This window comes from Drosophila virilis, chromosome 2 (assembly GCF_030788295.1).
Source record: "Drosophila virilis strain 15010-1051.87 chromosome 2, Dvir_AGI_RSII-ME, whole genome shotgun sequence".
Lineage (NCBI taxonomy): Eukaryota > Metazoa > Arthropoda > Insecta > Diptera > Drosophilidae > Drosophila > Drosophila virilis.
Window position 1 is genome coordinate 19,864,338 of NC_091544.1, and position 25,822 is coordinate 19,890,159.

Below are 25,822 nucleotides of genomic sequence, written 5' to 3' on the forward strand. Positions count from 1 at the left end.
CACTTTCTGTTTGTTTTGTATGTGTTTGTGTGTGTGTGTGTATGTTTGTGCCTGTGTGTGGGTAATACACACCTCTTTCGCCTTTAGCCGCTGGCAAATCGCATTTGTATCACTGCACTCGGCTGCTTTCACTAGAGCCGGCTGCCCAGGCCAGGGCTGGGCTGGGCTGGGCTGGGCTCGACTTGACTGGATATTTCTGCAACGTTTCGCCGCCTAACAAACCGGAAGGAAGTAAGTTTTTAAACGCAGTCAGTGCCAGATTCAGTTCAGGTATTCGTTTTCGTCGCTGCAGCCGCAAATCGCCTTTGGAAATGGACGTGACTGTGTACGTAGTCAGCGTTGAGCTTGGGCGTGGCTTCGGGCCGTCGGTCGGGATAGTTTATTACGTTGCACGCGCGAATTGCAATGCTTCCGCTTAACGAAGCGAAGTCGGCATGCCCAAACTGAATACAACGAAATTGGCCAGCCAAAAAGCTGACTTCAAGCAACAACTCCGTGAGCATCAGGCAAGTCCTTTAAAATAATGCTACAGAGAAAATCCATATTAAATCATATAATGATCAAATTTACATGTTTAAGCAACAAATATATAAATTCATTAGCGAATATATCCAGCCCTTGCCCGTGGAATTTTGTAGATATTACTTTTCCGGCCATTTACCGCACCTAGAAAATTTAACTCTACCCGTAATATTCAATTTTACATAGCTTTTTGAATATATATACATACTAGCAAAAGTTAAAAGTAGAACAGATAAAAAATCTTTGAGCCGCCCTTTTCATCGAGGCGGCCCTAATTTAGCGAAAAGTCTGAAGCGAAATTCCACCCATCCAATCTGTGAACTGCATTCCTCAACTAGGAAGATAAAGAAACGCATCAGATAAATTTTCGCAAATACCTATGAACATGATTTAAAACCCGATGAGATTGTAAACAAAAGACTTTCATACAAAATATTTACCACTGTTGCGCGTTTGGTTTAAGTTCTCATATACGGACTTGAAAATAAAATCACCAAAAACATTCTTGATTCGCATTTTCCACCGACGATGCTTAAATTCTTAGCGTACACCTCCCAATCAGAGTCAGTCAGGACAAACAGTTTTAAATATAGAGATAATCAGTATATGTTTGCCTTTAGCAACCTGTACGGAATTATGTTCATATTTTTATTATTGTTTTAATGATTTGTATTTTTTTTATCTTTTTCATCATCCCCAAAGATTTAGATTATGTTTAATTTATTGTATTAGTTATTCTTACTATACATAACTGAGATCTCTTTAATATACTTACAAGTATATCCTACAAGCTATTCTATTTTGAAAGCTTGCCCAATAATAATAAATGGCTTTGTTTGTGTCTGCATTACGTATACACCACGTGTTGGCTGCTTGGGCTAATATCGATTTCCAGCCATGTTTATTTCGTTGATTTTGTCGGCATTGGCCATAGCAAAATATTTATGCGACGTCATTGGGGCATCATTTAAGTCGTTTGCTGGCATACACAAATCTTTGCCCATCTGTTTGGGCTTAGGCCAGACTTAATTTGAATTTAATTGAAGCGTTGGACGGCACTAGCCCCCTCGATGTGCTCGCTGCAGCCACATGTTCCATGCCCGCTTGACTCTTACTCTCTCATCCCCCACTCAATGTAACTGGCACATCCGCATCCAATTAATGGTGCCGAAACTAGCGTGGAATGTATGTCGAGTGCCTGGTACGTAGTACGAGATGTTAAATAAAATATGGAGTCAGTATACGAGCCATCCGCAGCCGTCGCTGACGAGGATTGCTGAGAGCCGGGTGCTTGGCCCTTTTTTCCGGCTTGCTTGTTTACTGTTTTGCTGCTCTTTCAGCTTTTAGCGGGTAGAGGGTGTCTGGATCCACAAGCAATGGTTAGGGCGATATATGTGCGTGTGTGTGAGTGTGTGCCACTTAAGTTTACATTTTCATTTGCCAGCTCCGATGACTTTTGGCCATTTACAATCATTTTTTTCCTTTTTACGCTTGCGGCAGACTTGCAATGGAAATTGCGTATTAAATTAATTTTCAGCTTGTTTGAAGTTTGACCTGCAACAACAACACTGGCACCCAGCAAATAAAACCATGTAGTTTATGATGACATGCCGCAGTGTGGCGCAATTTGGGTGCGTCGGGGTTTATAGCCCACACAAGAGCCCTGTACTGTTGAGCAGCAATACGACAAAGCCAAATTGTAGCTCTTGCCAGTTGCCAGTTGGTTGTTTCCATTTGGTAGTTGGGTAGCTATTAGCTTTGGTTTTTTACTGCGCGCCCATCCAAAAATGAAAAGCCAGCGAGCCAAACGCAGGAAATAGTAAAATGTCAGCGTAAAACTGTAATTTATGTGCATGTGTACGAGCAGAAACTGGAGATAGTCAGAGAGAAAGGGATCGAGTTGCTGCAAAAGGGAAAGAAGCCTCACTGGCTGTCTGCCTTTTTATGCGCCTTTTATTTCGCTGCTGCCTTTTGATGTCGCAGAAGACAGTTGCCCCTATCCGAATATTTTCTAGCAGCTTATTGTTGTTGCTGCCGCTGCTGTTAGCCATAAACGTAACCAGGCACACATCAATCAATTCATCGACTGCGCTTTGAGCATAAGCTGAAAGCTACACTCTGCAGCCAAAAATGGAAAACGACCCAGAGTTCTTTCTTATGGCGTTGCGTAACAACTCCTGCATTTGATGGCGTACCCTTTGCCAATGAAAGGGTTGGTCAGCTAACCCTATGTTTAAATATCATATACGCAGTTAGCATATGTTTTTGTGTGCATGTATGCGCAGCATACCTTCTGTATCGATTGATATGTGGGTGATTCGCTGTGCCTGAGAAAACTGTCTGTTGGAGCGACAGAAAATGCTAAAAATATAATCTTTAATTAATCCTAATGAATTGAGTAAATACATTATATTGCAATGGATGCACAAAAACTAGTTATATTTTAGCGGACAGAAGCATTAATGTCTAGATTTTCAATAACATAGAAGACCTTTACTTTCTATTTGAAAAATTCAAACAAGCACAATTAAAATGGAAAAATCTAAGAAAAATGATTAACTTCTCTGTCGAGAAACCAGTAAGACAATCTGATCAAACAATTCTGAAGAGTAAGAAATAAAAACTTAAAAAATCATATAAATTATAAAAACAAGTAATAGGTTCTAGTCGGGAGCTCCCGACTAGGGGATACCCGGAAATGCATATATATATTCTATTTTAGAAGCTATGTGTCAAGTTTGGAAAACGGAGTAAGTTATCGATTATCGGAAACAAACTCGATCTGCGCAGACACTAGAAGCACCTACATCTAAGATTTCAAGTCTATAGCTCTCATATGTTCTGAGATCCTTGCGTTCATACATACGGGCGGACGGACGGACGGACAGACGAACATGGCTAGATCGACTCGGCTATTGTTGCTGATCAAGAATATATATACTTTATGGGCTCGGAGATGCTTCCTTCTGCCTGTTACATACATTTGGATTATGCACAAATACAATATACCCTTATACCCATTTTTAATGGGTTCAGGGTATTAAAAAGATATCAAAAATTAACTAATATTACTTGTGCTCGTCTGTTGGTAGTAAGCTCCATCACAGATTTATATACTTCATTTTATCGATACCCTCAGTGACAATTTCATTGGTCTTCCATTGTTCGCATTTTAAGTGACTGAAATCAAAGACAGTCCTCACTATGAAGAGATCATATGTGCATGCGCTTTTCCTTTGGTGTTGTGTCTTAACTCCACTATTTGATATTGTTTACTTGAAATGGACATAAGGTTTCTTATAGTTATTTATTAGATTTAAGATCATTTCACCTTCCCTGCTTTCTTCGTATTTCGCCAGCCAAAATATTATGGCTGTCTGCGCATTTTTTATTCTCTAAAAATAATAATTTACGTAACCACAGCACACATTTACACACTAATACATATTGGAAGACGTAGCAGACACCAAATGGCAGCCCTTCATCCTTTGGCATTGAATTTTGCAACAATCGTTCCGTATCAGTTTTAGCCGCTGATGTTGCCATTGACCAATTGTGACATAAGTTTGATTGAGCAGTTCGGAACGGGATGTGTCGCACTTCGCAAGAGGGCTGCGATTAGAGAAGCTGGCAAAATCTAATATGCAAACTGACAGCTTAAGTAAGCGGCCATAGGAAATGTTACACAGGCACAGACAACACTCGGCAGTTGCGAACGAGTGCGCTACACACGCATACACACTCCACTCGAATTGACAAGTTAATCATTTATTTAAGCTGACATGTCACAAATTTAAGTATTCATTTACATTTTTTTCACAAAAAGCGATGGTGGTGTGTAAGTGGCCTTAAAATAATTATGTTACGCATACTGAATGTATGTGTTCCTTAAATCAATTTCGATACAATAGCTCATGGTAGATTAATTTAGTTAAACGTATTTGTATAATTGTATCTCAAAGTGAATATGATGTACAAAGCAATACAATTAATACCTTAAAATTATATTAAATATGTTGTATTTAATATTCAATAATTTGGCGAATTATGGGCAAACTCTATGCATATAGAATGTAAAGGCATACAAACCTAACACAATATGCACATAAATATTAAGTTTATATTAAACCATTTGGCGAGTTGTTGGCGAAAGTAGTCAGGAACTCACCTATATATAAATAAATATACATTACGTACAGTCTCTGTGCTCTTAAATTCAATTACGACACAATATAGACTGGTTGGGTATTCAAGTTCAACTAGATTGGGAAATTTTAAATATCTTAAATATTTTACTAATGCGTAAGAAACTCACAAGGATTATACGTGAATAATACATATAAGATATAATGTAAAACAAGTTGGCGAATTGGCCGATACTCTTATTTAAGGAACTCAATAGAAGCAAACAAGCAGCTGCAAAATTATTTATAATAAACATAATAAGCATGAGACAGCTGCTGCCAATGGCTGTCAAAAGGGCGTGGCAATGGCAGATGGCGGTTGGGTGACACTTATTTGATGACAGGCGTAAAAGGCATGCAAAATGTTTAATTCTTGAGACGCTTTCAAATTAATTACGTGTTCACTACGCACTTGAGCACTGAGTGTTGTGTGTGTGTGTGTATGTGTAACACCGAATGACAATCTAGTAGTTTTGACTCTGGCATCACACATATACGCACGCTTACACTTGCGCAAGTCCTAGCACAGCTTGCTCAGTAAAGTATGCTACAAATTTTGTATTTACTAACATATCTGCACAAATAGCTGGAATTTCGGACGGTTTTCTGTGGCAAAAATGTAAAATATTTTATGGTCTAGCCTTGAGAGTACTAAAAAAACATCCACATGCCCACGCCAACGCGAAAAGAAAAGCAAAAAATGAAAATACCAATCAGCGCGCCTGTCAGTCCTTAGCCCAACTCGTGCTTATCGCCAAGTTTTTGATTTGCTTTAAACTTTTCTGTGTGTTACACAAAGTACGGTAACAAAGCTGATGCGCGCCAGAGCGCCATTTTCTTTGAGGCAGGCCCATCGATTCGTCTTTTGCGTGCCCTGGCATCGCCTTTTGGCTGTTGTCGTTACTGTTCTCAGTCGCCTGCTGTGCGCGCAGCTCAATTATATATATTTTTATAGCCCTGGAAAATTTATGCGCGCGTTCGTTTCTTGTGTTTACCCAGTAAAAGTAAAAGGATGTGGTGGCAGCTCTTTCGTTACCGTTGCCGTTCCCGTTGTCCTGGCCCTTGCAGCTACTTCACCTGCCAGGGTTATTTAGTTTATATTCTGGGCAGCTCGCTTTTTTTTTGACAAAGAATATTTTTCATACGCTAAACAGTCATATGTGCTTGATTAACCAAAGGACAAAGTCAAAGATATTTTATGTCTCCTTGATTCGGGTTATCTTTCTACACTTCACACTTTCAAATTTACACTTGGTTTGTCCATTCCTCAGATCCCAGATTCTTAACAGCTTCTAATTAATTCTTATGAACTCCAGCTATAAATTCATCTAAAAAAATCTGCAGCTACTATTTGACGCATATTTATGGCATTTTTCCTCATTCTTGAGCTATAGCAGTGCACATCCTTTTTGGCAACTGCCAAATATATTTCGCACCAATCTTAATGGCTGCCTAACATGCAAATAAAAGACAAAAGACATAAACCTTTTCGTAATTCATTAATTAATGCTGTGATTATTATCTGGTCAAGAGCAATGGCGCGTTCGGCTGACTTTGTGGTTCTTTATGTATCTGTGGGCCATTAAATCCTCGTTTATTCACCTGGCCAAGGCAAAACTTTGCTAATTTGTGTCGTTATTATTACTGCTATTGTTATACTATTAATATTGTTACTATAGTTGTTTTTCGTATATGTATAAATTTCGTGCACATTAACAAATCACGTCACGCTGATGAAAAATGAGGGTAGGATAATGTAAGACACAATTAAATACACTGTGCAAGTGAAAGTGATTATTAAACGGAAATCTAACTTAGCTTTTATACAATCCATAAATATGATTATCTTCTATTTTGTCTCTTCTTATAATCATTACAATAAAGACCAAAATTTTTAACAAAAACTTTATTGATCGCAATTGATGAATAATTGAGAAAAATTCTCCTTTTTTCTTAGCTTACAATCTAATTAATTTATAAACACATTTTTCTACAAAAATAAAATTTACAAAAATGGGAGGAACGCAAATTTAAAAATAAATTAGGTTTTGAAAATAAATCAGCGCGTTGTTAGTTGACTTTTGTTACCGAAGTTAAGCTCTGACTTATTCCATTTCCTCTTGAAACTTCGCCTGGATGCCTGAAGGGAGCGCAGTTAAATTGATTATGCAGGTGAGTTACGGTTTCGACTGATATATGGCCTGCACGTAGCTGGTTTTAATTGAAAACTGAAATGCCATTGGCCAAAAACAAAGTGAATGGCAAGAAGTCAAAGTCAGGGTGTGGCCGTTGTTGATTTTATGCTAATCTATGCAGCTCAGCTCAGAGCATCAAAGGCGCAGCTCAGAAGCTGCTCGGCATGAGAACTATCCCAGGCAAGCCGATGTCGGGTCTTTTGAAATTCTGCATAAAATTAAATGACAGAAGCCGCTTCTGTTTCATAGAAGTAAAGTAAAGTAAACAGTTTTTCATAATTATGCGCAGGTATGCGCTGTCGGCTCAACACGCCATATCCATTTTGCTTCAGGTTCTTTGGCCGTATCTAAGATCCTTGACAGGCCTTTGCATTTTATCAGCAGTTGCAGGACTGCATTGTTAAGAACTTAATTAATATTCGTGCCCTTGCACAGCCTTATTATTTTTATTATAATTAGTTGCTTTTTGTGTCCTAGTGTGAGTGACTAGCAGCAGCTGGAATCTTGTGGAAGGCATGCAAATACTCAAGTGCACCCAAAGTGCCGCAACAATGTGAAAACTTTGGCTATGCGGTTAAGCTTTGCAGTCTAAGCTGACGTTAAAGTGACCAACGGGCAGCAAGCCTTTGACTTGATGCTTAATTGGCTCTAGACCAAATTCAATTATTGCACACAAGCAAAAAGGAAGAGCTCACTCCAGAGCACCCAGTCAGACAGTCCATTAGCTTGCTTTGACAGCTAAAGCGAATCTGTGCGTTGGCCATATTTCTCTCCTTTGAATTGGATGGACTTGTTGCAATTTTGCCTAATTAAGTGTATACTTCAAAAGCGTAGTCTGAGAAGCAGATACAATTCTAAATATTTGTGAAAAATTTATTCGACATATTCTAAGAAATAATAATTTTTAAACATTAATCAATATAAAGCCATTTTGTTGGCTATGTGCTTTTCCCGACAGCCTATTAACATATATCATTTACATTTTTAACCTCCTAATCTCTGCGATCAAAAGTTTTCGTTCCAAGAATAATTTTTTGCAATTTATACTTTCTGCTCGACAGCCAAAAAATATTTAACTTTGCTTAATTAAAAATTTAAATTGCATTAGAGTTATACATAAAAAATTATTTATCACCCAGCCAGTGTCGGCTCTGCTCATTGGTTTTGTGTGCTTAGGCTAGGATGGACTCACCGCGCCTTTTGCGAAAAGCAAACGGAAAACTTTGTGCCTTTTCTTTTAGTTTTTCCCGATTTTTGTAGCCTACATTCTATTTTTTTGCCCTAACTTTGCGCACTCGAACGAAATATTTTGATTTGCTGCTGCCTGTGGCAAAAGTTCGTTAAAATATTCATAATTACTTGGCGTGTGATGCGGCGGCACTTGATGCACCATTGCCCTTTCCCGCTACCCATCCGTTGACCCTTGCACCAAGCTTTCCATTCACCTCTCAACCCAAACTGCTGCCATGCCATTGGAAAGTTGCAGAGGAAAACAGAAATTGTGCCACTTAATGAGCGAGGGCGAAACTTTCGCCAAACTTTCGGAGCCAGAGCATAGAATGTATAAGAAAGAAAGGCAGCAAGCGGACTACAGAGGCGTGGTAGCAGAGGCACGTTTAAAATAATTACGAATTTATTTAAGCTCCTTTACGGCGAAAAAATAATTTACAATAGATGCTTGAGGTTTAAATGGGCGGTGCACTTAGACAGAACGGGCGGTGCACTTAGAAGACACAACTTTCTTGGCCAGCTATTGTGGCTGACAGCTTCGCCTTAAGCCCAGAGTGTGAAAAGGGCGAGCGGGCCGAAGAATTTATGCTTATGTCATGGAGTTTGCAAATTTACACAACGCTTACCCGTAAAAAAAAAAAAAAACGTAGCCGCCTACTCTACATTTTTAATGGCTGGCATTGCCATTGCCATTTCATGGCCACAAGACAAGACTCTGGCAGTGGCAGAAAAAGGATGACAGTCTGTCGCCCCGATATGCCATACCCACTCATACGTACACACATAGAAATACGCAATTATTCTGTGTACCCACGAACAAGAAAAGAAATTGCCAAAACTATGCTTTCAGTGACCAGACCCTACTCTGCACTCAACCTCAACACACTCACGCAACTCATTCAGCTCAGTCAGCCCATTCAACTCACATGTGTAAGCGCACACAAAGGACATGTTTCGGGCCAAGTTGTTGAGTCCATTTGCAAATATTTTGGTCATGCTGCGACTGCTGAAAGCGGGTTAAAGCCAACCCGAACCAGTGAAAGTATTTTCTGTATATAATATGTATAGTACTTACATTCAACTGCCATTGCCGTTTGCCTTTGCCTTTTATGTTCACCAGTTTGGCCAGAGTCACAGCCACCAAATATACCAGGCTCAGCCTTTGGGCTCTCTGTCTCTCGTATCTCTTTGTAGTTGTATGTAAAAGCCTCATAAATAAGTTATACACGTGGTAGATGGGCATTGGCATCGTCGGCAGCCAGACGCCAGGACAACGCACCGAATTCGCAGCAGCTACCGCACCGAATGAGTATGGGGCATGGGGGTAGATAATATTCTAGAGCTGCTGGCCTGAATTTATTTTTAAACTAAATATACATTCGGATTTATAAAGCTCTCAAAAAGATTGAAATTTAAATGTCACAATTACGATACAATTTCTCAATTAGCTGAATCGAATCTCTCTTTAGTAACTTATAAAGGAAGCGCTCTTTTAGCCACCACTAGATATCTTCATCGAGTTCTTTGGACGTGTTAACTTTTTTCCGGTACATTTTCTTAAAGATAATTGTTTCTTAAACATATTGAATAACGGCTTCCTTTTGCATTATAACATAACATCTGATACAAATGTCTGTATCTCTGGTTTATGATATAAATATGAAATAAATATTATTGAAGTGGACAACATTTACCAAGTAACAACTTTTATGATAAATTTCTCACAAATAGACGCACTTGAAGGCACCCGCATTGCTCTGCCAGCGATTGCGATTCGAGTGCGCAATTAGCAATCCTTGCCAAAAGCTATCATATCGATTTGTAATTAAGCCCAGCACCGCTTAAAACTTGTAAAAATATTATAGAAATATTTCCTACCCGACTGGGGTGCGGTTCAGTACGGTGTGATGGGATGCGCAGCAGTGGCTCTTTATGCAATTGGATTTAATGATGCGCGAACTATTAAGCGCATTAAAAGCATTAAAATCGTATTTTGTCCGCACCCTTCAGCCGCAATCTTTAAAGTGCGCGGCAGCGAAGCAGGGCAAACAAAAAACCCAGACAGGCAGCCAACATTTATTGGCTTTGACAGAAGCCATTAAGAATTTAACGCTAAAAGTAAACGCTACTGCAGCTGACACACGTGTGATGAAAAATTAACACTAAATGAAATTCAATTTTCACAACTACTTAAATATAAAGCTTTTAGCTTTCACAGGTATATTCAGTATTTTTTTCTCTCGCACACGCTCTCTGCCTCTCTCCTTTTTGGTTACTTACGAAAACAGCCTCTTAATTAAATTGAATGCACTGGCAACGTGGCGTATGCGTAATTGAACTAGGCAAAAAAAGGAATATACAAAGATATACTTGGCACCAAAGCGGCAAAAAAAATTGAATTAAATTTAAAACACATCAGGCACACATCAGACACAATCCAGAGCCAGACCGTGTATAAGGATGTGCATACGGATGCGGATGCGGATGCGGATAGGGGCGACCGGGACGAGACGCAGCTGCCAGCCACAAAATTAACTTGCGAGCCATGGCAAAGACAAACAGCAGTTGGAAATGAAATAAAACAAAAAGAGCGCCGTGTACACACACTAGCACACAAACACACATACATATACACACACAAACACACATACACGCAACACACAAAGGTTGACATATGACATTTAATTTACTGTCTTCGGTATGTTGCCTCTGCTTGGCGCGCTGCCAAGAGCATTTGCTCACATTCATTAATTTTCATTTTCGTACAATAACAAAAAAATAGGAGAAAAGGGCTACCTTCCGCATGCCGAAGACTAAATACCCTTATATACATATGCCTTACGGTTTTGCATATGTTTTAGTCCGAGATTGATCTGATTTTTAACGTGTAAGAAGTGAAACTTATAAATTCCGAGTTTTCTCATTTTATCTTAACACACAAAAATTGTTTAATACCAGAGCTCGATTTTCTACCGATATTTCCTTTGACATCTATATGAAGTATTGATCCGATCCGGCCCGTTCCGGCATATGTGGGCGGTACTTCGGGCTTATGAAAAGCTTAATTAAAACTGTCGACCTCTACCTACTCGACTATTGATTCTGATCATATATTTAGACTTATGCTTTACACGTGACAAAATTTTTATATCCCCTGCGAGGGTATTTCATGTATATAAAATATTGGATATATAAATAGAAGGTACTAAACCACAACGGGAAGAGCATACTTAAACACACAATCGGGACCATTTATACTTTTCTTTTTAATTTTTACTATTAATATTTTAAACATAAATAAAAAAAGTTATATTGATGAATAACTTACTTCTTGCTTATGATGTTTGCTAGTCATTTGGCAAATTAAAAACAAAAACCTATTCGAATCTATGATCCTGGTTTTAGAACGTTTTCAATAATTCCTGTAAACAATGCATCCTTTTTCAACCAAACGAGCGTCCTGGAAAAACTTATATGAACGAGACGAACAGTAGTTTTTGCTTTTGGGCGCTGGTGGCACTGTTATCGTCATAGCAAACATTATGTTTCGGGGCTACTCAACTAATGCACACACTCACACAAGCATAGACACACGCACGCGCGCTCACAATCATTCGTACAAGTATTGCGAGAGCAGGGCAGAGCATTGCTAATAAAATATTTTATGCGGGGCTTATCTGACATATCAAAGTATGAACCATTGCAGCTGCGACAGTGAACAAAAAAACAGCAACGCACACAACGCATTATTAACAGTCCCCACGAAAAATAGCAGCAACATCAACAACCGACAATGTCAAAAATAAAAAGTCAAAAAGCACACACACACATACACTCAGAAATTGTAACGTTAGAGTTTATGACTGAAAGCAACAGTCCAAAGGGGGCTGACAACATGTACTGGAACGTGGTGGAAGGAAACGTGGGGGACAATGGCCACACGTTGCGTCCATGAACACTTTTCTTGTTTCCCTTCTCCGCCTTCTCTTCTCTCTCCTCTATCCCCAACATACCATATCCGCCGTCTGTCTACAGCTGGTCTCAACTGCTTTCCGGCTCTCCGTGTTGTCGTGGTCGTAGCTAATTCGGGCTCAGTTTTTGGTTAAGTGCAGTTTTTTTTGTCCAGGGAGCAACATTTTTATGTCCCGATAATAGAACAACATGTGGTTTGCCTTATATACAAATACGCAAAAATTCACACTTATATGCATGCACATACACGAAAAAAAGTTTTGTAACTTTTTTTGGGAGACTGAAAAGCGAGGGTCAAGCTCGCTTTTTTGTCGACCTGCAGCTTTTTACCAGATGTAAATGACTTTTTTTACATATTTTTTTTTTTTTAATTTCCGGTTACGTCAGCTTATAGTTTCCACTACGTTTAACAATTAAAGTGAGTAATTTTAAGCTTTAAAATGTGCTAAATTTTAAGTCTATATGCGCTTTACGAACTGGTCAATTCTAATTGACTTTGTGTTTATACACATTAGCTATGTAAAAATATAGAGGTATACATATAATTAATATTAGCTAGAACCACAAATTCTGTAATAAAAAAATATATATACTCTATGGGTTAACTTTCAGATCCATTCGTAATGGGTATAAACTGTTATTGTAAAGAATAAACGGAATGCAAATCATCTCACAAAAAATGTGATGTGCAGTTTTATTCATTTACCCAATCATATCTTAATATCATTATGGGTAATGTTCTATTTCATATATTAGCACAATAAGCATGCCCCTAAAACTGTGTCAGTTTGCTTGAATATTTTCCAAAAAGATATGCCAGGTTGGGTTGCATTTCCAATATTACTTATTGGCTTGGTATGCGGCAGTAAGTTACGAAATGGCGAAACAAATAACACAATACAATTTATTGTCCTGCAGACAAAGACGATTCTCATTGCTTAAATTGCTCCTTACCGGAGTGTGTAATCAATGCGACTGGATACAACTCCGATGCGGAAGGAGGGGCGAATGTTTTAAATGTTTCAGAAGCTTATAATATCTCAAAAAAGTTTTTTGAATGCGTACCCAACGAATATAGCATAAATGGTATTTACATAAGGGCCGGCAATAAAATATTGACAATTTCGCTTATTTTATAATTAGGTTCTTTAATGAATTACATTTGTTTTTGGTCACCAAACATCGGATGCCAAGCAATCGTCGCCATCAAAATCTTCAAATTACCCTACATAAAAGAGGGGATTTGCACACAATGCTTTCTTGAATGTCCTTGTACTTGGGTATATTCGACATCCATAAGTATCGATGGCCATTTCAGACTGATAATAATGTGCTTTGCTGCTATCGGGACTTTCTTTTTAAAAATTGATACTTTTCTCCGATAATTATCAAAGCTCTGTATATGTATAGTTTAATATAAGATTATATTCATAATATTCTAATGCTTTTTCTATACTTTTTTCTTTTCAGGTGAGTAACGTTTTCCGCCGTTAAATGCACATAGCCTGGGAGGTTAATTAAAAATATATTATTTTTTATTTTAATAGACAGGTACGTTTATACTTATAGAAAATATATAAAAACTTACTCCTGCATGAACATCTCCATTATATCAAAAGAATTGAGAGCAGCTTAGAATACGAGTTGGAGAAAGGAATCGAATCAAATTGTGTGTAAGATAGAGCAAGATAAGGTGCAATAGGGATGTTGAATAGAGATGTTGCATGGAATATATTGCTATCTTATTAGTTACTCAGGTAGCTGTGAGGTCTTCTGTAGACACTAATTCTGTCACGAACAGTGTGACATCGGCACGAGAAAAACCAGTCGAATTATCCGCCTTGTCTGGTGTCGTAGGTGTTTGGAAAGGGCGACAGCAGCAATAAACAGCTCCTAGAAGGCTCGTCGTCCGGACTACCGGCTGTGTTAGGTACCACAGTTAAAAGTGTTGGTGGAGAAATTTAAGTTCGCTTATGAAGGTAATATTGCGTCCTTTAAAATAAGTGTTCTGCCAGAAATATTTACTGATATTTGTTGTAAAGATTTTTGGCTGGAACACTTAATAGTAAAATAATATTAGGCCAACAAGAAAAATCGGGCTCCGATTTTATTACCTCCTGTTTCTAATCAACTTTAGTTGCCAGAATGTTAAAGGTCTTAAATCGAATCTTAAAAACCTGTATTTAGATTCTCTTGATTTTAATTTTCAAATTATCGCTTTCTGTTAGACCTGGCTGAAGCCGGATATCTCAGACTCTTCAATTTTTACCTTCAAATACACCACACACAGATGTGATCGAGCTTCCCGTATCGGAAGAGGAGAACTCATAGCTATCGAGTCTCCTCCTTTGTCGGAACGCATTGATCTTCCCGTCTCAGAGAATAAGAAATGAAATGTCCTTACGACAGGTTAATCGTGTGTGCATTTCAAGATACATGTCTCTTGACCTAATTTTCGGGCTAGAAATATCTTGCATCTATGCCAAATCCTATTAAGATCGGACCACTACATCATATATGAACCCTTTCAAAATGGATAAGAAGTGTATAAGTTTATAGTTTGTGCAATTCTATGTAAAAAGCAGATGGAAGTATCTCCCCCTCCAGAGAATATATAGATTCTCGGTCAGCATCAATAACCGAGTTGGTCGTCCGTCCTCCCCTCATCAATAACCTATCTCGTTTCCAAGCAATCAAAGTTTTTTTTGTATGTCCTTTAGGTTTTAAGATCTAGAGTCACCAAATTGGACATGTAGCTTCTCGTAAAGAATATTCAGATCAAGTATATGTCCTTGCCAAGGCTTAAGCAAGAGTTTTGGTAGCAGAAAGCTCAAGGTATTTGCTAGTCGGGCACTTCCGGCTAAAACTTTCCTTCTAGTTGTATTTGTAAGTGCATTGAGAAATAGTACACGTACGTTATACACGCATACATGCAACAATACAGCCCAATGTGAATTTCAGAATGCTTATGTATTTAAAGATGCATTTATTCACAATACATAAATTTCCAGTCCTTAGGAAGAACGTGGCTAAATCGACTCAGCTCGGGATCCGAATCAAGAACATGTATATGGGTCCGACTAGCCTCCTGGCATGACAACCTTTTATCTATCTTTATACAATATGTAGAGGCAATAAACAGTGAAGTGAACTTTAATTTTTAGGAAGATGTTACAACATGAGTATAAAGTTTTCCGTTTTCCATCAATTTGCGGCTGGAAATTTTAAAAATATTGTCTTAGCATACATTACAAAATTCAGATTCCTAGCCTTACGGTTTGGGTTGTCCGTGGGTCACCAAGCAGCCTGACAGTCGCCAGGACCGACAGCTCTGTCTATCACAAAGATTAAAGAGAATACAAAAGTAATAGTGGTCTGATCCAGCCAGTTCCGACATATATACTGCGACAAATTATACTCTGCAAGGGTATAAAAACGACCAAAGCTCTGTGGGAAAAGCGAGCGCATTTCTCGCATAGATAAATACAATGCTAAGGCGGTATATTATTCTCAAAACCTAATGGAACTGAACTGCGTTATTACATAGTAAGGACAAAATTGCTTACAATTGTGTAAGAAATTTTCGAATTAAGTTTTTAAATGGATATATATTAGCAACAGCTCTGAATACTTGGCTTATATACCTACTGATGTTTTAGTTACTCCTTGGGTCATTTATATACCGGCTTTTTGCCAGAAAAATTGTCGGCTTAGCCCAAATTGCACTGATGCCTACAACTGTAGCTTATAAGAATATAACGAGTGAATAATGCCCCGCCGAGCAGCCAAGCAGCCAGCCAGCAGGCGTCGTCGGAAATGCTGCAATGCATAAATTTTCAGTGGGACAGGCAACAAATACTTTTACTACCCTAGCCGCCCCTTCTTGCCAATATGTTTGTATTTATTTATATTGCTAGAAAAATATGTATACCCCTTACATTGTGACAGTCGACACACCTGCTGAAGCTGGGTCTGAAAATGTGAGTGGGAAGGCCCAGTCAAGTGGCAGATAAACAATCTCAGCAGCAACTGCTGCAGTTGCTGTGCCATATTATAAAACCAGAGTGCTATTTTATCCATCAATTTTATGCGCTACTCAATCTTTTTGTGCTGCTACAAAATGGCAATTGCATTTCCTGCACCCATGCACTGTCTAGAGCCAGATACAGACACATTGTAACTGCAATATAGACACATCAAGTAATTGAATGCATTTGCGTTACGCGCATTAGGGTTATTTTAAGTGCAGTTCGGGTAGGGGGCATCGAAGGGTAGCCAGACGACAATGGGTTGCCGAGGATGTGCTTTGATTTTGCTTTCGAGCTAGCTCAATGCTATTAACGCAAGTAAACTATTATTGTCTCGTCGTCGTCTTCATTATTATCATTGATGTAGACAATAGTTATTGGATGTGTTCTTTAAATTATTTTCGCCCCGATTCCACACATAAGATAACAGCTATAAAAAACATTCGAGGTAAATCCGCATTGGCTAGTTCTACATGTTTATTACGAATATTTTCGAATATAATTGTCATTATTATTATTATTATTATTATTATTATTATTATTATTATTATTATTATTATTATTATTATTATTTTAATTATTTTTATTATTATTATTATTATTATTATTATTATTATTATTATTATTATTATTATTATTATTATTATTATTATTATTATTATTATTATTATTATAATTAATCGACCGGGAACAGAAATATCTGGTTTGTTCAATAAATCCGAAAGCAGGTTTCTAACTTTGGAATTTCAATAAATGTGAAATTGATTTCCAGAACAGACTGTACCAGACTGTCTCATCCTGTGTTCAGTCTGTACATATGTGTACGTATGTAGATCCTTAAAGGATGTTTGTGTGAATGTATATAGGTATGAATCTCTGTCTATATGTCTGACTCTAACATTGTCTATTTGCTCAAGTGCTTTGACGCTCCGCCGACGACGAGTCTTGTGTCAATAGTTGGCACACATTGCAAGCATTTCATTTGCCCCTTCCCACCTGCCCTCTCACTGTCTGTATCTCACTCGATCTCAGTCCGTTCAATTCATGGCGTCGCCTCGTTGGGTGCTTTGCATATATAGAATGGAAATTTAAATTGAAAATTGCATTGCCAACTGCGACTGCGACGGCAACTGCGATGCTACTGCAGTTGAGCTGATTGACAATGCATGAGATTTGCATTTAATAATCGAACTGTGCGCCTCTGCTGCTTCTTAGCTATTAAATCAGGCAAATAATACTCAAAAATCTATTTGAAAGTACGACAATTGCTCAGCCCAGCCCGGGGAACCATTTGCAGAGCTCGAACAAATCTATTTATTAAAGTTACACAATAAATAATTTTTTATGCCCATTGCTGAGTATCCGCCTCATGCTAGTTGGATTGCGTTTCAGTTCTGCGGATATTTGCGTAATCGATTTTGTGGATGCCGTTATTGAATTGTGGTTGCACATGCAGCTCTTCCAGTTTGTAGAAGTGAGATGCATACAAATGTGTGTGCGCGTGTGAGTGTGTGTATTTAGTTCAATTTTCTATTTGTTTGTTTACAATTTGGCCTACGCACAGTGGGCTGGACAAGTTATTCGAGTGGTAATAAAGATTTTCAAGTGTTTCCCCAGCACAAAGATCAAATATATACATAAGGTAATCAATTACTTAAAAATTATAACGTATTCTTATTATTTGAGGACTTTTCAAATTTGCAAATATAAAAGCGATGCGTAAATAAATTTAAAATTTTTCTTCCACCTTGTGCCCAACTGCACCTGGTCCTTTTCATCTGCATATTGGGAAGAGTAAGCAGTTGCATTTAAAAAAAATACAATCCAATTCTCATTCAAGTGGCTGCAGCTTATAATATTTGAGTTTTAGCTTTAGCATGCATCTTTCGTGCTCAGGGCGATGCACATGTAGCTGCCATGTGTATGGGAATGAATATTTGAATAATTCATGCATGCCAATGCATAAGTCACTGGCCATGAGGCTGCAAACAGTTGCGGGCATTTGATGACATCTGATGCACATACAACTTGCTGAGCCAAGCAAACTGTGGTATGTGATCACACAGGATCCCAATCAGAAGCACACAACAGCAATAAATAACTCGCAAATACAATGAGATGAACGGACGAGTGAGCCCAACTTATTGCTCGATTGGCGCAGATGACAGATTATACATTTTCATTAAGCAAAATATAAATGAAAACCTTTATAATCTATTGAATATACTGTTTTAAAATAAGCTTATCAAATGCTATTTTTTAAATCATAGAAGACAAATTTTCCTATTGTCCTGCCCAACTTACCCAAAATACCTATCCATGAAATTGACTCTCAATTGTATTGTGCTCAAAAATATTCTGAGAAAAAACATAGCAAAAAGTCTTAAAAAATTTGGATAGGAATAAAATATTATTTCCTCTTTAATAAGATGCGTATGAGCAATTACATTCAAAATTGAAAGTTTATCGGGCTTACTCTAGGTTTCGATACCTATCAAAACTTATAGGAATCGAAGTGAATTTTTCTATTCGTTTTCAAAAGTTTTGCCTTTGACTTTTCGGAATGAATGTAATTCCCAAATTAAACCAAGATAATTTGTATAATGTTATTCAAGATATTCACTACAAATTTGCACAACAAGACATATCGAAACGAATTCCATCTCAACCGGGTCTACACACTCAAACGATAACAAGTTGAAATGTCAGCGAGTTCACTTTACGGCTCCTAAAGTATTTCAGATCAACGTGTTTCTATAGATAGAATGATATATCTAGGCAAATTCAGCCTTTGTCCAGAATAAGAATTTATATGCTTTTTCCTTCGACATGGCACACACATTATATAAATTTCAGTGTGCTTATTAATTTTTTTATTTCTATTTTAAGACATATTTTAATAACTGATCATTTTGCTTGTAGTTGATATTGCATCTGGAGTTGATGCCAAACTGTGAAATATATAAAGGCGGCATGCCACAGTGCATGTGTGTACAGTAGTAGGCAGTAGGTAAAAAAATAACAGATCAAATAAATTTAATTTGTGGCAAACATTTTAATTACAATTGCTGTGAGACATACGAGAGGGAAACGAACGAGGGGACGTATGGAAAGGAATTTGCGTTTATACTCGGACATCAAGTCACTTAAATGCTAATGAATTTTTAATTTATTTTACTCTTCTGACCTTTCATTGCAAATAAAATTTCATTTAAAATGCCGCAAGGACACCGACTGTGCTGGTCGCCAGGATAAACATATCCACAAACACTTTCGCTGGCACAAATTCTGCGACTATAAGCATGTGCTTGCACTATAGAATTAATTATCTGTCACTTATTCATTTATCGATTGCGACACGAACTTCATAGTATATGCCGATGCAAACAACGGAAAAACATTAATCAATCAAAAATTGCTCGTCTATTGATATACCAGGTGTGCTAATTAAATCCCAATGAAGTGGGATGCACAACATTTTATGCACGGCCTAGGGCAATTTTTTGAATAATAATGGGGTATACATGGCCAATGGCGGTAATTATTTACTGCCCAGTCCGCCAATCAATTAATTAATCATTATGATAGATCCGCACATAATTAGTTAGCCCGACCAACTGGTCATAAATCAGTATTCGTAAATCTGTAAAAAATATATGGTCCAGCAGTTTAAAGTACCAGCTGCTCGTCCAAATTCTTGAACAGCAGCTGCCTGCTACCCAAATAGATAATTTCGCAATCGTTTTTCGGCCTGTCAAGGATTTGATTTAAATTTATGACCTCTCTGCCGTGTCCAAGAAGCATGACACAAAAAGTTTACTGGACATAGGCGATAAGAATTTGTTGAATTGAGCCAGGAAATTTCAGTGCCTGTGTGAACACTAGAGAAATATAAATAGCTCTATTTATTATTCGAATACTGATTGAATCAAAAGAATGTACTTTCAATTTACTGAATCTAACATATTTTGAGAACAAAATATATTGAAGTAGAATTTATTGAAAATTCTGTAAAATAAAAAAAAAGATTTTGTACCATATTTTCTATCGGTGTACGTTTCATATTATACACATACTTTAAGTGCAAATATGTATCTACATAGCTGAGTAGATTTTTATGAATTGCTTTGGCAGCCGCATAAAACATTCTATGCCACTCAGCAAATGCCGCATCCACTGCGACCCCGCGCCATTTTTTAAGTGTGTCAGCTTCCACTGGCAGCGTTGCCAGACCAAATGCAGTTAAGTGTTAAGTGTTCTAGCAGAGCCAGCGACAGTGATAATCAATAAAGTGCCTGCAAGCCACGTGCACTTTTTACCACAGTTTATGTTAAACTATTAACAGGATACTCGGCTTCCGTAATGAAGCAGCTGCCGCCGTCGGTAACGGGCGTCGCTGTCCTCGTCCTAGTCGACGTCGTCGTCGTCGTCATCGTCCCAGTCAGCTGGTGAACTGCACAAAAAGCGGGTCGCAGCCGACAAGAAAGCCCTTGCATTGTTCAAACACACACACACATACACATGCACACAAACAGGACACGAAGTATGGCGGTGCAATGTCCTGCCCCGTAGAGCAGAAAAATGTGAAGTGAAAATCGACACTCAATATTAGCACCGTTTATGAGCTATGAACGAGTTACGACTACCAAGAACAGCACAGCAGCAGCCTGTGGCCGTACAAAACCGCAGTCAACACAATAACACGCACCCACACCATCACGGATACACCCACTTTGCACAGGAAACTTGCGACGGCCTCACATGCTGCAATTCGACCCGATTTAACAAACGCCAAATTGGCACAAAATGTTGCATAAATGTGAAATTGATGAAGCGTCACTAAAACAGTATTGAATTTTAAAGAAAGGGGCGTCTTCAATTGCCACAATTTCATTTCCGCTTCCGGCAACGAAAAGCACAAGAACACACACACATACACGCAAGAACATTAATCATAATCAACAATGGGACCGGAGCCAAGTGGAGCATGTCCATGTGAAAGAGAGCACAGGAGAGCGAGAGAGTGAGGGAGAGAGATATAGAAAGAGTTGATGTACAGTCAAGCTCTTTCTTTAGTATTCGTTAGTACATTAATTAACTCATAAATCTTTTGTGCATATCAAAAGACACAAATTGATGCTGGCTGAAGCGGAGTCGTACAGAAATGACAGCATCGACAGATCCTAGCAAATATGTGGCACGTGGCATCCTACGTGGGTCAGGACATCCACATACATGGAAGTATATGTGGCCAATTATTTGTGTTGAAATCTCTCTGACGATGCTGGAATTCTTTTTTTTGGTTATGCCTTTTTGATTAATGTAGACACACCTCTGAAATATGTATTGACGTGCCTTACTAGCCGCCAGCTGCCAGTTGCCAGTGTCTAGGGTATTGTTTTGGCCTTATTTTGTCTATCTATCAAAGCCAGCAAAAGCCATTTCAACATGCTGCCCAGCCTTGCTTTATGTTGCTGAAGTTCTACTGGGACCATCAATTTGGTTTTTGACAGTCTTCCGACTGTGTGGGTGCAAAAGGGGAAACACTTGTAGCTAAAAGGTATCAGGAAGGTAAAACAATGAGATCTAGTTGAGCTGACTCAGCAGACCTTTATTATGAATATACATCAATAAGCAACGCACAAAAAAGAAAGAAATCATTACAAACATTTTAATAAATAATATATTCGATTTATATTTCTTTTGGATATTGAAAGACTTACAAAATTCAGCTGATTTAAAACTGATTAAAATGACTCAGCAGACCTTCTTTTATGAATCAATATATTTTTTGTTTGTTTGGTTAACTGTATCCGTAGAAATCTGGCTATCGTGTTTTTATTTTTATTTTATTTTCAAATGTGGAAAGATATCCCATTTCAACCCTTTTCTAAAATAATTGGTAATATAATATAATATTTCATACCTACTCAATAAATAAATGCTTTGTATTCTCAATGCATTGAAATTTTTCATATTTTTAGAATTCTAAGTTATATTTTTTATTCAGGGTTTTTGTGTCGCCGCTTACCTATGTAAGATAATTAAAAGCCAGGACTATGTAAAAGAATATTAATAGTGCGTAACTCAATTTATATTTTACATTCTCTTCGATGTGAGCATTTGCAAGCGATAAAAGCAAGCGACAATCGCTATAGCCAGCCCTTTAACCCTGTCCGATATGCCTGAACGATTCAAGGGAACAACGTCCTGCAACCTTTTGCCACTCGTTAGGCAAAGTGCAAGCGACGTTGCAATAACCTTTAAGTTTATGCGCATTTGTTGGCTGCGTTTTCTCTAGTGAATTAGATTTAAGTACAGCCATCGAGAATGAGAGACACCTCATGCGATGCAGGCTGACGTGCGCAAATATGACTTGGCTGATGCTGCGAATTTGTCAGACGACAACAACAGCTGTGTGTCATCCCCGAAACCCCACCCGGCTCCTCCGGCAGGTGGTTGTAAAATGACGTGTGTTGATTTTATGGCGTTTCCGGGCTGATGTGAGTGTTCCTGTCTCTGAGCGTTATGTACAAGCTTCGCACTTTGCAGTTAGTGCATCATTTGTATGCATTAAGTATAAATTGCAACAAGCACCGACAAAATGTACTCTACCTTATATTTCGAACTGATGTGTTTCTAAATTGGATGGTACTGCAGTAGTTGTTGTTTTTGCTGTTGTGGTTTTATAACAGTCTGGGCAGAAATGTGACATCAAAGCGCGTTAGACACTTGTGCGGTTTTTTTATTGTCAGCTGCCAATCCACCGGCCGACAGCCCACCGCATCTATGCCAGGACAAAGCTAACGCCATCATCTTTATATCAATGTGTGTGTGCGCTTGCGTGCTTGTGTGTGTGCGTTTAGTGTGTGTATGCATATCATCATGATTATGATCAGCGAGCGCAGGGGCACTTAGCGCTTGTAATGCTGTTGCTTCTGGCACTTTTGTCGGCTTGCTGCACATCAAAGGCGCCGCGTAATGAGCAGCACACGCCAACGTACTCCTCAGGCAGGCTTTCTACCCAGTGGGGTCTCTCACTCCCCATGCCGCTCGTTCAACATCGCCGACTAGGGCAAATTGACTTTGTCTGTGTATTTTTGACACCTGCGGCAATTCGTTTTCATGCCCATGCCAGCCCTGCGCTCCACTCATCCGACCAGCTCGAGCTCGTGCCCCTGGCACACCCTGCTGCTGCTGCTGCTTTTTTGCATCAAAGATACTTTAAAGCGAGCCCAAAACTAGTTCACAGATAGCAGTGGGTGTAAGGGGCCTGTGAGCCAGGCAGGGGAATGTTGACGGGGCTATGGCCGGGCAACCTACATATTTTCAGTCATGGTTTTTGGGGCGTGGCCCATGTTTTGCTTTTTGGCATGGTACTTCGTAGCCGCAAGTCTCGAAAATTCTTTAGCTGCGACGTAGCACAGCTAGCAAATTTTTGGGCCAACAAAAAATACACAGAAAATCCAGAACCAGCTTCATCGCTACCCCCGAAAAAAAAAGTATGCCAAGGAATTTCGCTTCATACATTAAATATTTTTGCAGTATCTCCTGCCACATGCTGTGCATCTAACTGTGCGAGAATCACAAGTCATCATTATTGGAATATACAAAAGTTCAGACCTTCCAATTAGACATTCAAGAAACCATAAGCCTCAAAAAATAACTATAAGCAATTTCAAAACTCGTTGAAGACTGCAAATGAAAATTGTGTGTTTATACGCGATCAGCATCAACAACCAATGTCCGTCTCTCTACCTGGACACGTCGATCTAAATACTTTAAGAGGCAGACTGTTTATTGTATTGATTCAAAAATAGCATAAGTATTGATTACAACGCGGTTGACGTAGGTGATATATCGCCAAGACTGGTTGGCTCCTCAGGCTTTAGCGTGGACAAACGTCAAAGTCGTATTCTTTTAATAAAGCTGCATCGTCCCGTAGGTAGTCGGGGAACTCTGGGGCGTCTCCTAAGTCGTGGTTGGACGAGGAACTTGAACGATCTTCTCTCCCTCCCGATTACACACCTCCAGTCTTGTCTCCATTTTGGGGAGTAGTTCTGTGCAAGGTAGAATTTCTGATGTACCAGTCAGCGACTTGGGACTTATCGAGCACTAGCGAGCAAAGCATACTTCCTTAATTAATACCTTAGGATTATCAAAGTACAGCCTATAATTTCCACTTACAGTCCCTATATATGTGCAACTTATGCAAAATAAAAACGAAAATACAGTAAATTATTCTGTTGGTTATAATTTTTGATGTCGCCTTTCAAAAAAATTCATGTTTTGATAATTTTGTTATTAAATTTACATCTAGGACTATTTAATTCATACAACGTTGAGTTTGGTTGAGTGGACCTGCATCTTTGATGTCCATGTGACCTGTGACTGGGACATCTGCGTATCTCAGTCTCATTTTTTGGCATTTTTTATGTAAATGTCGTTGCATAAACATAATTAACTTGAAACGGCTTGCGGCCGTATGAAACTTTTTTATGGCCTTATAAAAGTGCTTACGGGCTGCGCCTGTGGCCGATTGAGGTTCGAGTCGATGAATCTGCCCGAAAGTTTTCCCATAAAGCCGACGGCTCAGCAAACACAAAATTTGAGCCAGGCGCCAAAAACAGCACTAATGTTGCATTCTTATGGACGCATCCACCTGTCACAATTGGAAACTGGCTTTTGTGTATTGTGTAGTGTGATCGCCAGGCGCAACAGTTTCGAATTTGTATGCTGTATGATAAGTCAGTAGCATAATACAAGTGTCAAGTGCTTTCAATTTCACCCAACTGCAAACGCAACTGCACAAGTGTAACATTTTCAATTGTATAAGGGGCCAGAAGTGGGTTACAACCAGCAAATCGCAACCCTGTACCCATTCTATGGTCCCACATCTATATCAATTGTGCTTTGGCTCCCCCGCGGCGTAACGTCTGTGAGTTGAAATATATGTGTATGTGCTGTCTTGGTTGCAGCTACAATGTCAGCGTTTAAAGCTCAATTGGCTTAAGTGGCAGCGCATTTGAACTCTCAGCTCTCTCAGCTGTGGGCAACTACTCACCACAACAACTACTACTGCGTATCGTTTGACCCGTTGCATGCGGCATGTGCCAAGCAAATTAAATACAAAAATGTGCAATAAAGTGAAACAGCCCGAGCTAACGAATCGTTTTGCGGTCTTCGAATGACGAGTCAACTAATGAAGCGTGTACCCCTCTTGAACACATAATCCGTACTTCGATTTTATCCTAGTTGAGCTTTGTTTTAAGCGGCTTAGTTTAATTAGCAAATGATTGATGGCGACTATTTCTTCACAGTGCTCGCTAGTTATTTTCCAAACCCATTGAATTTGGTTAACAAAGTATAATGGTTTTCTATAAATCTGTGCAGTCTCGAGCAAAATAAAGCATTTCTGAGCCCGTTACGATCAAAATGACGAGCTCAGTCGATCCAGCCGTGTCCGTCAATATGTCCGACTGTGTGAAAGAGCAACAAGAGACAAGATTTCTTCCCCATCAATAAATGTCAATTTTAAAACCGGTCTTCTTAAATATAACTCAAAAATTAAAATACATACTTACACAAGACTTTGTAAGGTTCTTCAGATTGTCATAATCCAATCCCATCGGAATTGTATTTATTAAAACAATAATTTGTTGTTTAATGGTATATTATTTTACACTTAACA

At 38.6% G+C, this 25,822-nt stretch overlaps 1 protein-coding gene and 2 long non-coding RNA genes across 5 annotated transcripts in view; 2 read left to right on the forward strand and 1 right to left on the reverse strand.

Annotated features, from left to right (window-relative positions):
- Positions 1-25,822, forward strand: part of nAChRalpha1 (nicotinic acetylcholine receptor alpha1) — a 76,500-nt gene that overhangs the window by 14,603 nt on the left and 36,075 nt on the right. The window lies entirely within an intron of this gene.
- On the reverse strand, positions 6,657-9,581 carry LOC26531391 (uncharacterized). Of its 3 annotated transcripts, none has more exons than XR_011416199.1 (3): positions 9,207-9,545; positions 9,058-9,137; positions 6,657-6,846 (listed from the first exon to the last, which is right to left on the reverse strand). It is a non-coding gene; the product is annotated as an uncharacterized lncRNA (long non-coding RNA). The 3 variants fall into 3 exon arrangements; XR_011416200.1 differs by lacking the exon at positions 6,657-6,846 and adding an exon at positions 6,853-7,293; XR_001450038.3 differs by lacking the exon at positions 6,657-6,846 and having other exon boundaries at positions 8,517-9,137; positions 9,207-9,581.
- LOC138910950 (uncharacterized) lies at positions 12,845-13,488 on the forward strand. The gene is made up of 3 exons (XR_011416179.1): positions 12,845-12,968; positions 13,022-13,189; positions 13,247-13,488. It is a non-coding gene; the product is annotated as an uncharacterized lncRNA (long non-coding RNA).